Source organism: Triticum urartu, chromosome 5A (assembly GCF_056163025.1).
Source record: "Triticum urartu cultivar PI428250 chromosome 5A, HENAU_Tu73, whole genome shotgun sequence".
Lineage (NCBI taxonomy): Eukaryota > Viridiplantae > Streptophyta > Magnoliopsida > Poales > Poaceae > Triticum > Triticum urartu.
The window spans coordinates 275315423-275327782 of NC_141877.1; positions in this window are offsets into that span (position 1 = coordinate 275315423).

The following is a 12360-nucleotide window of genomic DNA, read 5'->3' on the forward strand; positions in this document are numbered from 1 at the left end:
ATTATCTCTTTTGGATGTTTAATGGGATTTATTATGCACTTTTATATTATTTTTGGGACTAACCTATTAACCAAAGGCCGAGTGCAAATTGCTGTTTTTTTGCCTATTTCGGTGTTTCGCAGAAAAGGAATATCAAACGGAATCCAAATAGAATGAAACCTTCGCGGGGATCGTTTTGGAACAAATGCAATCCAGGAGTCTTGGAGTGGACGTCAAGGAAGCAGCGAGGAAGCCACGAGGCAGGAGGGCGTGCCCCAGGGGGGTGGGCGTGCCCCCCACCCTCATGGGCCCCTCGCAGCTCCACCGACCTACTTCTCTCACCTATATATACTCATATACCCTAAAAACATCCAGGAGCACCACAAAACCCTATTTCCACCGCCGCAACCTTGTGTACCCGTGAGATCCCATCTCGGGGCCTTTTTCGGCGCTCCGCCGGAGGGGCAATCGATCACGGAGGGCTTCAACATCAACACCATAGCCTCTTCGATGATGTGTGAGTAGTTTACCACAGACCTTCGGGTCCATAGTTATTAGCTAGATGGCTTCTTCTCTCTCTTTGGATCTCAATACAAAGTTCTCCTCGATTCTCTTGGAGATCTATTCGATGTAATTCTTTTTGCGGTGTGTTTGACGAGATCCCGTGAATTGTGGGTTTATGATCAAGATTATCTATGAACAATATTTGATTCTTCTCTGAATTATTTTATGCATGATTTAAATATCTTTGCAAGTCTCTTCGAATTATCAGTTTGGTTTGGTCTACTAGATTGATCTTTCTTGCAATGGGGGAAGTGCTTAGCTTTGGGTTCAATCTTGTAGTGTCCTTTCCCAATGACAGCAGGGGCAGCAAGGCACGTATTGTATTGTTGTCATCGAGGATAAAAAGATGGGGTTTATATCATATTGCTTGAGTTTACCCCTCTACATCATGTCATCTTGCCTAATGCGTTACTCTGTTCTTATGAACTTAATACTCTAGATGCATGCTAGATAGCGGTCGATGTGTGGAGTAATAGTAGTAGATGCAGAATCGTTTCGGTCTACTTGTCACGGACGTGATGCCTATATACATGATCATGACTAGATATTCTCATAACTATTCGCTTTTCTATCAATTGCTCGACGGTAATTTGTTCACCCACTGTAGATTATGCTATCTTGAGAGAAGCTACTAGTGAAACCTATGGCCCCGGGGTCTATTCTCCATTATATTATTTTCCCGTCAACTAGCTATTTCTGTCGTTGTTTATTTTGCAATCTTTACTTTTCAATCTATACAACAAAAATACCAAAAATATTTATCTTATTATCTTTATCAGATCTCACTTTTTCAAGTGGCCGTGAAGGGACTGACAACCCCTTTATCGGGTTGGTTTCAAGGTTCTTGATTGTTTGTGCAGGTACGAGGGACTTGTGTGAAGTCTCCTACTGGATTGATACCTTGGTTCTCAAAAAATGAGGGAAATACTTACGCTACTTTGCTGCATCACCTTGTCCTCTTCAAGGGAAAACCAACGCATGCTCAAGAGGTAGCAAGAAGGATTTCTGGCGCCGTTGCTGGGGAGATCTACGCACAAGTCAAGACATACCAAGTACCCATCACAAACTCTTATCCCTCGCATTACATTATTTGCCATTTGCCTCTTGTTTTCCTCTCCCCCACTTCACCCTTGTCGCTTTATCCTCCTCTTCTCCATTCGCCCTTTTTCCGTTCGTCTCTTTTTGTTTACCTTTTGTGTGCTCGTTCTTTGTGCGAATTGCTGCCATTATGTGTGAAACTAGGGAGGTTATCATTGATAAGGATAGTGGTAATGACATGGAAAACTTTGATGCTTTTGTTGATCCTCATGAAGATCCTACTATTTTACACGCTAAAAAGTTTCGGATTGGTAGTGGTAATATCATTGGAAAAGGAGTTATTCAAGATTTCTTTACGTGTGCCGGTGCTTTGCCCACTATGGGAGGGTCAATTATTCATAGAACTAGTAGTCTTGCAGATGTTATATCTTTGCTCATGGTTGAACTTGAAAGACAATTTATGCATATTCATCCTTCCATACAAAGGATTTTCTTAGAATTTTCCAATATTGAGCATTCTTCTGTCAAACGCGCAGCTACTATCTTTTTGGCACATGAGTTCAGATTTATTATGAAAGAAGCCAAGGAAATGTTTGCGCACTATAGGGTGGATGTCGGCCGTCCACCCATAGAGGCTATCCTTTTTAATCAGGAAGATATAGTGTGTTTACAATCTTTAGATCATGTTAATTATAATGAAGACCTTAGAAAGAAGGTTCCTACCAATGTTCTGGTCAATAGAATTTCTGAGCTTAATGATAATTTTGCTATTCAGAACAACGGGCTAGGCTTTTCTCTTGAACAAAACTCATGAGTTTTTGCCAAAAGAAGTCTTATAATGATGAATTAGTTGTGCAATATAAGGGGCCAAAGGATGAACCCATACCTCTCGAGCTTGATCTTGGGGACTTTTGTCCCATTAAATTTAGCCCTTTTGATTACTTTTGCTTGCCTCAAAGAAAACTTTCTGCCGAACGTAGGGAATACGAGATGAGTTTTCGCGATTTGCCTTACTATTATTATGATAATACCTAGATCTATTCTTGCTTTCATGCCTAGCTAGGGGCGTTAAATGATAGCGCTTGTTGGGAGGCAACCCAATTTTATTTTTGTTTATTGTTTTTTGTTCCTGTTTAGTAATAAATAAATCATCTATCCTCTGTTATGATTGTGTTTTTTATATTTTAATTAGTGTTTGTGCCAAGTAAAGCCTTTAGGATCTTCTTGGATGATTGTTGTTTGATCTTGCTGAAAAAAAACAGAAAGTATGCGCTCACGAGAATAATTTTAATTTTTAACCACAGAGTGATAAAATAATTATTCCAATTTCAGTAGATCAATATACAAATTATTTAGGTCTTCCTAATTTGGTAGAATTTTTGGAGTTACATAAGTATTCGAAACCTACAGATTACTACAGATTGTTCTGTTTTTGACAGATTCTGTTTTTCGTGTGTTGTTTGCTTATTTTGATGAATCTATGGCTAGTATCGGGGGGTATGAACCGTAGAGAAGTTGGAATACAGTAGGTTTAACACCAATATAAATAAATAATGAGTTCATTACAGTACCTTGAAGTGGTGGTTTGTTTTTTTATACTAACGGAGCTCATGAGATGTTCTATTGAGTTTTGTGTTGTGAAGTTTTCAAGTTTTGGGTAAAGATTTGATGGATTTTGGAATAAGGAGTGGCAAGAGCCTAAGCTTGGGGATGCCCATGGCACCCCAAGGTAAAATTCAAGGACAACCAAAAGCCTAAGCTTGGGGATGCCCGGGAAGGCATCCCCTCTTTCGTCTTCGTCCATCGGTAACTTTACTTGAGGCTATATTTTTAGTCACCACATGATATGTGTTTTGCTTGGAGCGTCTTGTATGATTTGAGTCTTTGATTTTTAGTTTAGCACAATCATCCTTGCTGAACACACCTTTTGGAGAGACACACATGAATCAGAATTTATTGGAATACTCTATGTGCTTCACTTATATCTTTTGAGCTAGATAATTTTGCTCTAGTGCTTCACTTATATCTTTTTAAGAGCACGGTGGTGGTTTTATTTTATAGAAATTATTGATCTCTAATGCTTCACTTATATTATTTTCAGAGTCTTTTAGAACAGCATGGTAATTTGCTTTGGCTATAAAATTAGTCCTAATACGATAGGCATCCAAGATGGGTATAATAAAAACTTTCATAAAAAGTGCATCGAATACTATGAGAAGTTTGATTCTTTATGATTGTTTTGAGATATGAAGATGGTAATATTAGAGTCATGCTAGTTGAGTAGTTGTGAATTTGAGAGATACTTGTGTTAAAGTTTGTGATTCCCGTAGCATGCACGTATGGTGAACCGTTATGTGATGAAGTCGGAGCATGATTTATTTATTGATTGTCTTCCTTATGAGTGGTGGTCGGGGACGAGCGATGGTATTTTCCTACCAATCTATCCCCCTAGGAGCATGCGTGTAGTACTTTGTTTCGATAACTAATAGATTTTTGCAATAAGTATGTGAGTTCTTTATGACTAATGTTGAGTCCATGGATTATACGCACTCTCACCCTTCCACCATTGCTAGCCTCTCTAGTACCGTGCAACTTTCACCGGTACCATAAGCCCACGTTACATCTTCCTCAAAACAGCCACCATACCTACCTATTATGGCATTTCCATAGCCATTCCGAGATATATTCCCGTACAACTTTTCACCGTTCCGTTTATTATGACACGCTTCATCATTGTCATATTGCTTTGCATGATCATGTAGTTGAAATCCTATTTGTGGCAAAGCCACTGTTCATAATTCTTTCATACATGTCACTCTTGATTCATCGCATATCCCGGTACACCGTCGGAGGCATTCACATAGAGTTGTAATTCTTGAGTTGTAAGTAAATAAAAGTGTGATGATCATCATTATTAGAGCATTGTCCCATGTGAGGAAAGGATGATGGAGACTATGATTCCCCCACAAGTCGGGATGAGACTCCGAACGAAAAAGAAAAAAAAAGAAAAAAAGAGGCCATAAAAAAGGCCCAAATAAAAAAAAGAGAGAGAAAAAGAGAGAAGGGGCAATGCTACTATCCTTTTACCACACTTGTGCTTCAAAGTAGCACCATGATCTTCATGATAGAGAGTCTCCTATGTTGTCACTTTCATATACTAGTGGGAATTTTTCATTATAGAACTTGGCTTGTATATTCCAATGATGGGCTTCCTCAAAATGCTCTAGGTCTTCGTGAGCAAGCAAGTTGGATGCACACCCACTTAGTTTCTTTTTGAACTTTCATACACTTATAGATCTAGTGCATCCGTTGCATGGCAATCCCTACTCGCTCACATTGATATCTATTGATGGGCATCTCCATAGCCCGTTGATACGTCTAGTTGATGTGAGACTATCTTCTCCTTTTTGTCTTCTCCACAACCACCATTCTATTCCACCTATAGTGCTATATCCATGGCTCACGCTCATGTATTTCGTGAAGATTGAAAAAGTTTGAGAACGTCAAAAGTATCAAACAATTGCTTGGCTTGTCATCGGGGTTGTGCATGATTTAAATATTTTGTGTGGTGAAGATAGAGCATAGCCAGACTATATGATTTTGTAGGGATAACTTTCTTTGGCCATGTTATTTTGAGAAGACATAATTGCTTAGTTAGTATGCTTGAAGTATTATTATTTTTATGTCAATATTAAACTTTTATCTTGAATCTTTCGTATCTGAACATTCATGCCACAATAAAGAGAATTACTTTGAAAATTATGTTAGGAAGCATTCCACATCAAAAATTCTGTTTTTATCATTTACCTACTCGAGGACGAGCAGGAATTGAGCTTGGGGATGCTTGATACGTCTCCAACGTATCTATAATTTTTGATTGTTCCATGCTATTATATTATCTATTTTGGATGTTTAATGGGATTTATTATGCACTTTTATATTATTTTTTGGACTAACCTATTAACCGAAGGTCTAGTGCAAATTGCTGTTTTTTCCTATTTCAGTGTTTCGCAGAAAAGGAATATTAAACGGAATCCAAACGAGATGAAACATTCGCGAGGGTCGTTTTTGGAACAAACGCAATCCAGGAGACTTGGAGTGGACGTCAAGGAAGCAGCGAGGAAGCCACAAGGCAGGAGGGCGCGCCCCCCACCCTCGTGGGCCCCTCGCAGCTCCACCGACCTACTTCTTTCGCCTATATATACTCATATACCCTGAAAACATCCAGGAGCACCACGAAACCCTATTTCCACCGCCGCAACCTTGTGTGCCCGTGAGATCCCATCTAGGGGCCTTTTTCGGCGCTCCGCCGGACGGGGAATCAATCACGGAGGGCTTCTACATCAACACCATAGCCTCTCCGATGATGTGTGAGTTGTTTACCATAGACCTTCGGGTCCATAGTTATTAGCTAGATGGCTTCTTCTCTCTCTTTGGATCTCAATACAAAGTTCTACCTCGATTCTCTTGGAGATCTATTCGATGTAATTCTTTTTGTGGTGTGTTTGTCGAGATCCGATGAATTGTGTGTTTATGATAAAGATTATCTATGAATAATATTTGATTCTTCTCTGAATTCTTTTATGCGTGATTTAAATATCTTTGCAAGTCTCTTCGAATTATCAGTTTGGTTTGGCCTACTAGATTGATCTTTCTTGCAATGGGAGAAGCTCTTAGCTTTGGGTTCAATCTTGCGGTGTCCTTTCCCAGTGACAGCAGGGGCAGCAAGGCACATATTGTATTGTTGCTATCGAGGATAAAAAGATGGGGTTTATATCATATTGCTTGAGTTTATCCCTCTACATCATGTCATCTTGCCTAATGTGTTACTTTGTTCTTATGAACTTAATACTCTAGATGCATGCTGGATAGCGGTCGATGTGTGGAGTAATAGTGGTAGATGCAGAATCGTTTTGGTCTAGTTGTCACGGACATGATGCCTATATACATGATCATGCCTAGATATTCTCATAACTATTCGCTTTTCTATCAATTGCTCGATGGTTATTTGTTCACACACTGTAGATTATGCTATCTTGAGAGAAGCCACTAGTGAAACCTATGGCCCCCGGGTCTATTCTCCATTATATAATTTTCCCGTCAACTAGCTATTTCTGTCACTATTTATTTTGCAATCTTTACTTTTCAATCTATACAACAAAAAATACCAAAAATATTTATCTTATTATCTTTATCAGATCTCACTTTTGCAAGTGGCCGTGAAGGGCTGACAACCCCTTTATCGCGTTGGTTGCAAGGTTCTTGATTGTTTGTGCAGGTACAAGGGACTTGCGTGTAGTCTCCTATTAGATTGATACCTTGGTTCTCAAAAACCGAGGGAAATACTTACGCTACTTTGCTGCATCACCCTTTCCTCTTCAAGGGAAAACCAACGCATGCTCAAGAGGTAGCACCACCATCTTCACACTGTGCAAATCCCGGTACCCTCATTACCAAAAGATAGCGTACGCGGTCTTAATGGCATCTCGGAAGGTACGATACTACTTCCAAGAGTGTTCGATCATGGTGGCTTCAGAAGTACCGCTCAATGATATAATAAATAACCGTGACGCTACGGGTCGGATTGCCAAGTGGGCTATTGAGCTCCTACCATTCGGCATAACATACAAACCACACAGAGCCATTAAATCCCAAGTATTGGCCGACTTCGTCGCCGAATGGACAGAGGCCGAACTCCCTAAAGAGTATGGTACATATTCCAACTGGATCATGCACTTCGATGGCTCTAAAATGCTGGCCAGTTTAGGAGCAGGCATCGTTTTAACGTCCCCCACTGGAGACACAGTCTAGTACGCACTCCAAATATTATACACAGACTCCAACAATCCAGCCGAATACGAGGCCTTGTTGCACGGTCTTCGGATGGCTACCTCCATGGGCATACAACACCTGGAGGTGCGCGGGAATTCAAATCTCGCAATATCCCAAATAAATGGAGACTCCGACGCCAAGGATCCAAAGATGGAGGCCTATCGCAACGCCGTACTCAAAATATCAGCTCGGTTCGAGGGACTCGAGTTTCATCATGTGGCTCGAGAAAGCAATCAAGCGGCGGATGTCCTTGCTCACATGGGCACCAAGCGTGATCCCGTCCCGCCGAACATCTTTTTGGAAAGGCTCTTCAAGCCATCCGTGGTGTGGTAGGATGAGAGCGGCAACACTAGTCCGGATCCGATTATATCCCCATATTACGAACACAATACCGGTATCATCGGGGGCTCAGCCACTGAAATAACACCATCGGCCCATCTAATAATGGCAGTAATTGCCCCATGGACCGAACCCTTCTTGGCCTACCTTAATAGGCGAGAGCTCCCGGAGGACCAGAATGAGGCTCGCTGCATTGTTCGGCGCTCGAAAGCCTACAAGGTCCATAATGAAGAGCTCTACAAGAAAAGTGCTGCCAGAGTCCTTCAAAGATGTATCTCTAAAGAAGAGGGATGACAACTCCTGGTTGAAATCCATGCTGGTCTCAGCGGTCACCACACCGCGGCTCGGGCCATTGTAAGTAAGGCCTTCCGTACAGGTTTCTTTTGGCCGACGGCCCGAGCAGATGCACAGGACCTGGTCCAACGTTGTGTCGGATGCCAGCTCTTTTCCAATCAAAGCCATATGCCGCCTACTTCTTTACAAACAATCCCCATTAGTTGGCCTTTTGCGGTCTGGTGGCTTGATATGGTAGGACCCCTTAAAGGAGGAAGCCATAAGAAAAAATATCTGCCAGTCATGGTAGATAAATTCACCAAATGGATAGAGGCCAAACCAGTGAAAACGGTCGAAGCTGGACCGATGATAGACTTTATATCCGGTGTCGTGCACTGTTATGGTGTCCCAAACAGCATCATCACCGGTAACGGCTCCAATTTCACAGCCGATGAAGTGAAATCCTGGTGTGCTAAATTGGGCATTGAGCTCGATTATGCCTCGGTCTATCATCCACAAACAAACGGTCAAGTCGAACGAGCTAATGGTCTTATCATGAGCGGCATTAAGCCTAGACTAGTGCGGTCATTGAAAGAATCAGACAAGCACTGGGTTGAGGAGCTCGACTCCGTACTCCGGGGGCTGCGGACCACGCCGAGTCGCACTACCGCATACACACCATTCTTCATGGTGTACGGTGCAGAGGCCATTTTGCCCTGCGACATCATTCATGACTCACCTCGAGTGCATATGTATGAAGAGAGAGAAGCCGAGTTGGATCGGCAGGACAGTCTAGATGCCTTGGAGGAGGAGCGTGACATTGCAAAAGCATGTTCTGCATTCTATCAACAACAGGCTTGCAGATATCAAAGCAGAGAGGTGTGGGCCAAGACTTATAATGTTGGTGAACTCGTTCTATGCTTGCCAGAAAAGAAAAAGGACAAACTCAAGCCCAAGTGGGAGGGTCCCTTCATCATAGATGAGGTTCTCACTGGAGGAGCGTACCGCTTGCGTGATGCATCTAACAATCGCCTAGAGCCGAACCCGTGGAATTCCGCAAGACTCCGAAGATTCTATGCCTAGAGCCATACTCTTTGTTTGTCTTCTTCTCCCTTTGTTTTCATTTTTTAGCCTCTTTAATTTTTCTCTAGCTCTTTAGCTCTTGTGAGGCCAAACCGCACACATATGATGTGCACATCCTTAAATGTATACACTCATAATACCTGGGGGCTTCTTTTACAGAAGCTTATTATTATTTTCGGAGCATCAAGCTCAACACATATGCGTCCTCTTCCGCATATGCACCTTTTCTTCGACATTATATGCATCGTTATGACTTAAGTTTTTGCCAAGCTGGGTTGCCTGGCTCCTGTGTTTATGCCCTACGTTCCTGTTTGTTCGGCTAGGGCATAAAGGGAGCACCTCTGCGATTGTTACAGCAGGGTCATCCAGACTTGTACCTAAAGGCTGGGTGAAGCCGAAAGCTAGCATTCTTAAGGGAATATTCGGTCGGCGAACTAAAGACGTTTTACCTTCATCACACCATGAACCCCCAGATGTTACGTACACTGCGATTTTTCAATCATAGTTCGGACATGCATACTAATGCATATCTGCCCAGGGAAAGGAACCCCTAATGGAACTATTCTCCCTGTAAGATGTTTCTTACAATCAACATGTAATATAACATAGCTAGCCGGATACAACTTGTCTGTTCAAGCAACTATGACCCCTACGCCTGGTTTCCACGCATGCCCCGGTCTATATTACCGTTATGGTATTCAGAAAAACTCTGAGCCTTCAGGTCCAGAGGTCGAAGCGAAAAGGTCTGCCATGACAATCGTTTTACAATCCGGCTAGGAACAAGTTTGTCAATCGAAGTACATAGTCACTTGGACTAAAAAACTTCTTCCTCTATGCCATCTAACAGGTTATCTAGCTAGTTGGGAATACTTGGCGGCTATCTTTACTTGGTCATATACCAGACTAACTGGAATTTATTTTCCATCTGACCCCCGAGGTCTGACCCGGACCATATGATTTGGATCAAGCTTGGTGTACCGTGTTTTTACCATGGCCCAGGCCTCTCACGCACCTTCTCGGCAGGCCGATATCTTCCATAATCGGAAGCGCCGCTGAGCTCCCTGGAATGTCTTCACAAGCTCTTCCATACTTCCTGGAGGAGAGGCGGATGGCCACAAAGCTTTGGCAATGCGTGCAGTTGGGATAGCTCTTGCAGCAGGTCGCCTTGAGAACCGGACATTTCCTCTTCGGGATGGACAGTCAGCATACCTGCAGACATCAATCTGTTAGATCATTTCTTCGCTAAATTACATTAAGGTAAGGTCAAAAGCATACTGAATATGCCGCCTCGTCGCCTCTAATTCTCCTTCACGGTGTCAGCCAGCTGGGCTCGTACATCTTTTAGCTCTTCACCCATCAGGATGTTGGAATCCTGCAGCTTGTTCTTGTCGTCCCTGACTCGCGTCAGCACACGTTCGCCTGCTGCATGTTGCCTTTTGGCCTCCTGTTCACCCGCCTGGGCGACTTTCAGTTTCTCTTTCAGTTGATCTACCGATCTTGTTAGTGGAGACACAATAGTATTAATATTACTGGTATATAATTATCCTTTTTCTAGATGGAGGGAAACAATACCATGCGGTGCCTTCTTGGATTTCTCCAATTTGGCGGTAGCCATAGCTAGCAGAGTCTGACACTCTTCCAGCTCTTGAGACAGCAGGTTGTTCTTATCTGTAAGTGCATGATTATACAATGATCCTTAAATCAGTTGTATCAACTGCTTCAAGTCTCGGGGGCTACTGGTATATGATTACAAAGGTTGTACAAATCTGTACTTACCCGCATATCTTTTAAATGTTGGTTCGTGGCTCTGGCAAGCCCATCCCGAGCAGCTCGGATGTATGCATCGGCCAAGCTGAAGGCATTGAATGCCTCTTTCGTGGCCCTCCAGCGCCGATGATTCATGGCACTCTCCACTTCAGAGTTCATGATGGACACGTCATTCGAGTCCTCTGCGGAAGGACAATCCAGCGTCACTCCCGTGTTAGCCTCCGTCCTTAAGGCAGGGTCTGGAACCTGACTGGTGGAGGCGCGACCGGCAGGATCCCCGAACATAGTCTGGCGAACGCTCTTCCTGATAAGACATAGCAGGTAGTGTCACAGTTTGATGTGACTGCTAGAGGGCATATTTAAAAAGCCATACCTCTTCGATGAAGGTTCGGCCGTGTTATCGTCTGCCTTCCTCTTCAACGACTTGTTAGGCGCGGGCGCCGCGCTCTTACGAGATGCCTCTAGTGTAGCATGGCGCGCCGAGCGCCTACCCTTTGGAGCATGAGACAGTGCGGTGGGTGAGGTACGGTGAGGAAGCTCTTTCGGAGGAGGTGTCTCTTGATTACTTACATGTGAGGCAGGAAGGAGGCCGGGATAGTCGACCAAAATTGGCACTACTGTGCCATCATAGCTCGCCTGGTAGAATACTCCCTCCTCAAGCTCTACGAATATGTCTGGATCCTCTTCATATCCGGGGTCAAGGTCCCGGTTACGGTTCTCCGGTTATGGAGCGGGGCTATAGATCCCCGCTATAACCTTCCGCCATTCATGTTACAAATGGAAGGGTTAATGCTAATTAAGCATGACTCAGGGAGAGGATTGAGTAGAGTGATGGGATTAAAACCCACCCGGCTAGGAGGATTGTACATAGAAAATCCTTCCCGGAGCGTAAGACGAGTGAACTCCTCTTTCTCCCCTTTATACAGATCGGCCAGTATTGCGGCCAAGGCGGTAAGGGAATCCGGACCCTTTTGTCCACAGCGCGAGGCGTCATCTTCCCCATTGTCGTGCCACATGGGAAGCCCCCTGAATTGGAGCGGTTGCACACACCGCACTATGGAAGTGGCCACTACATCGATTATTGATAATTCGGACTGGGCGAGTGTCCTTATCTTGCCCATTAATTGTTGGACTTCCGCACTATCTTCCTCCTCGAGGCTCCGAGGGCGCCAGCTGTGGCGTTTTTTCAATGGAGCACGAGTAAATTCGGGAAGGCCCATTCGAACTGGGTTAGGGAGAGCGACGTCCTCAATATAGAACCACTCCGAGGGCCACTCTTCGGACGCCTTCTTCGGCGTGCCGGATAAGTATCCAGTCCCGGCTATGCGCCATAGTTCGGCGCCGCCCACCTCAAATATAGATCCCTTTTGGGAGCGAGGGACGAGGCAGAACAGTTTCCTCCATAGCTCGAAATGGGCCTCGCAGCCCAGGAATAGCTCGCAAAGAGCAACATAGCCTGCGATGTGCAGAATGGAACCCGGTGTG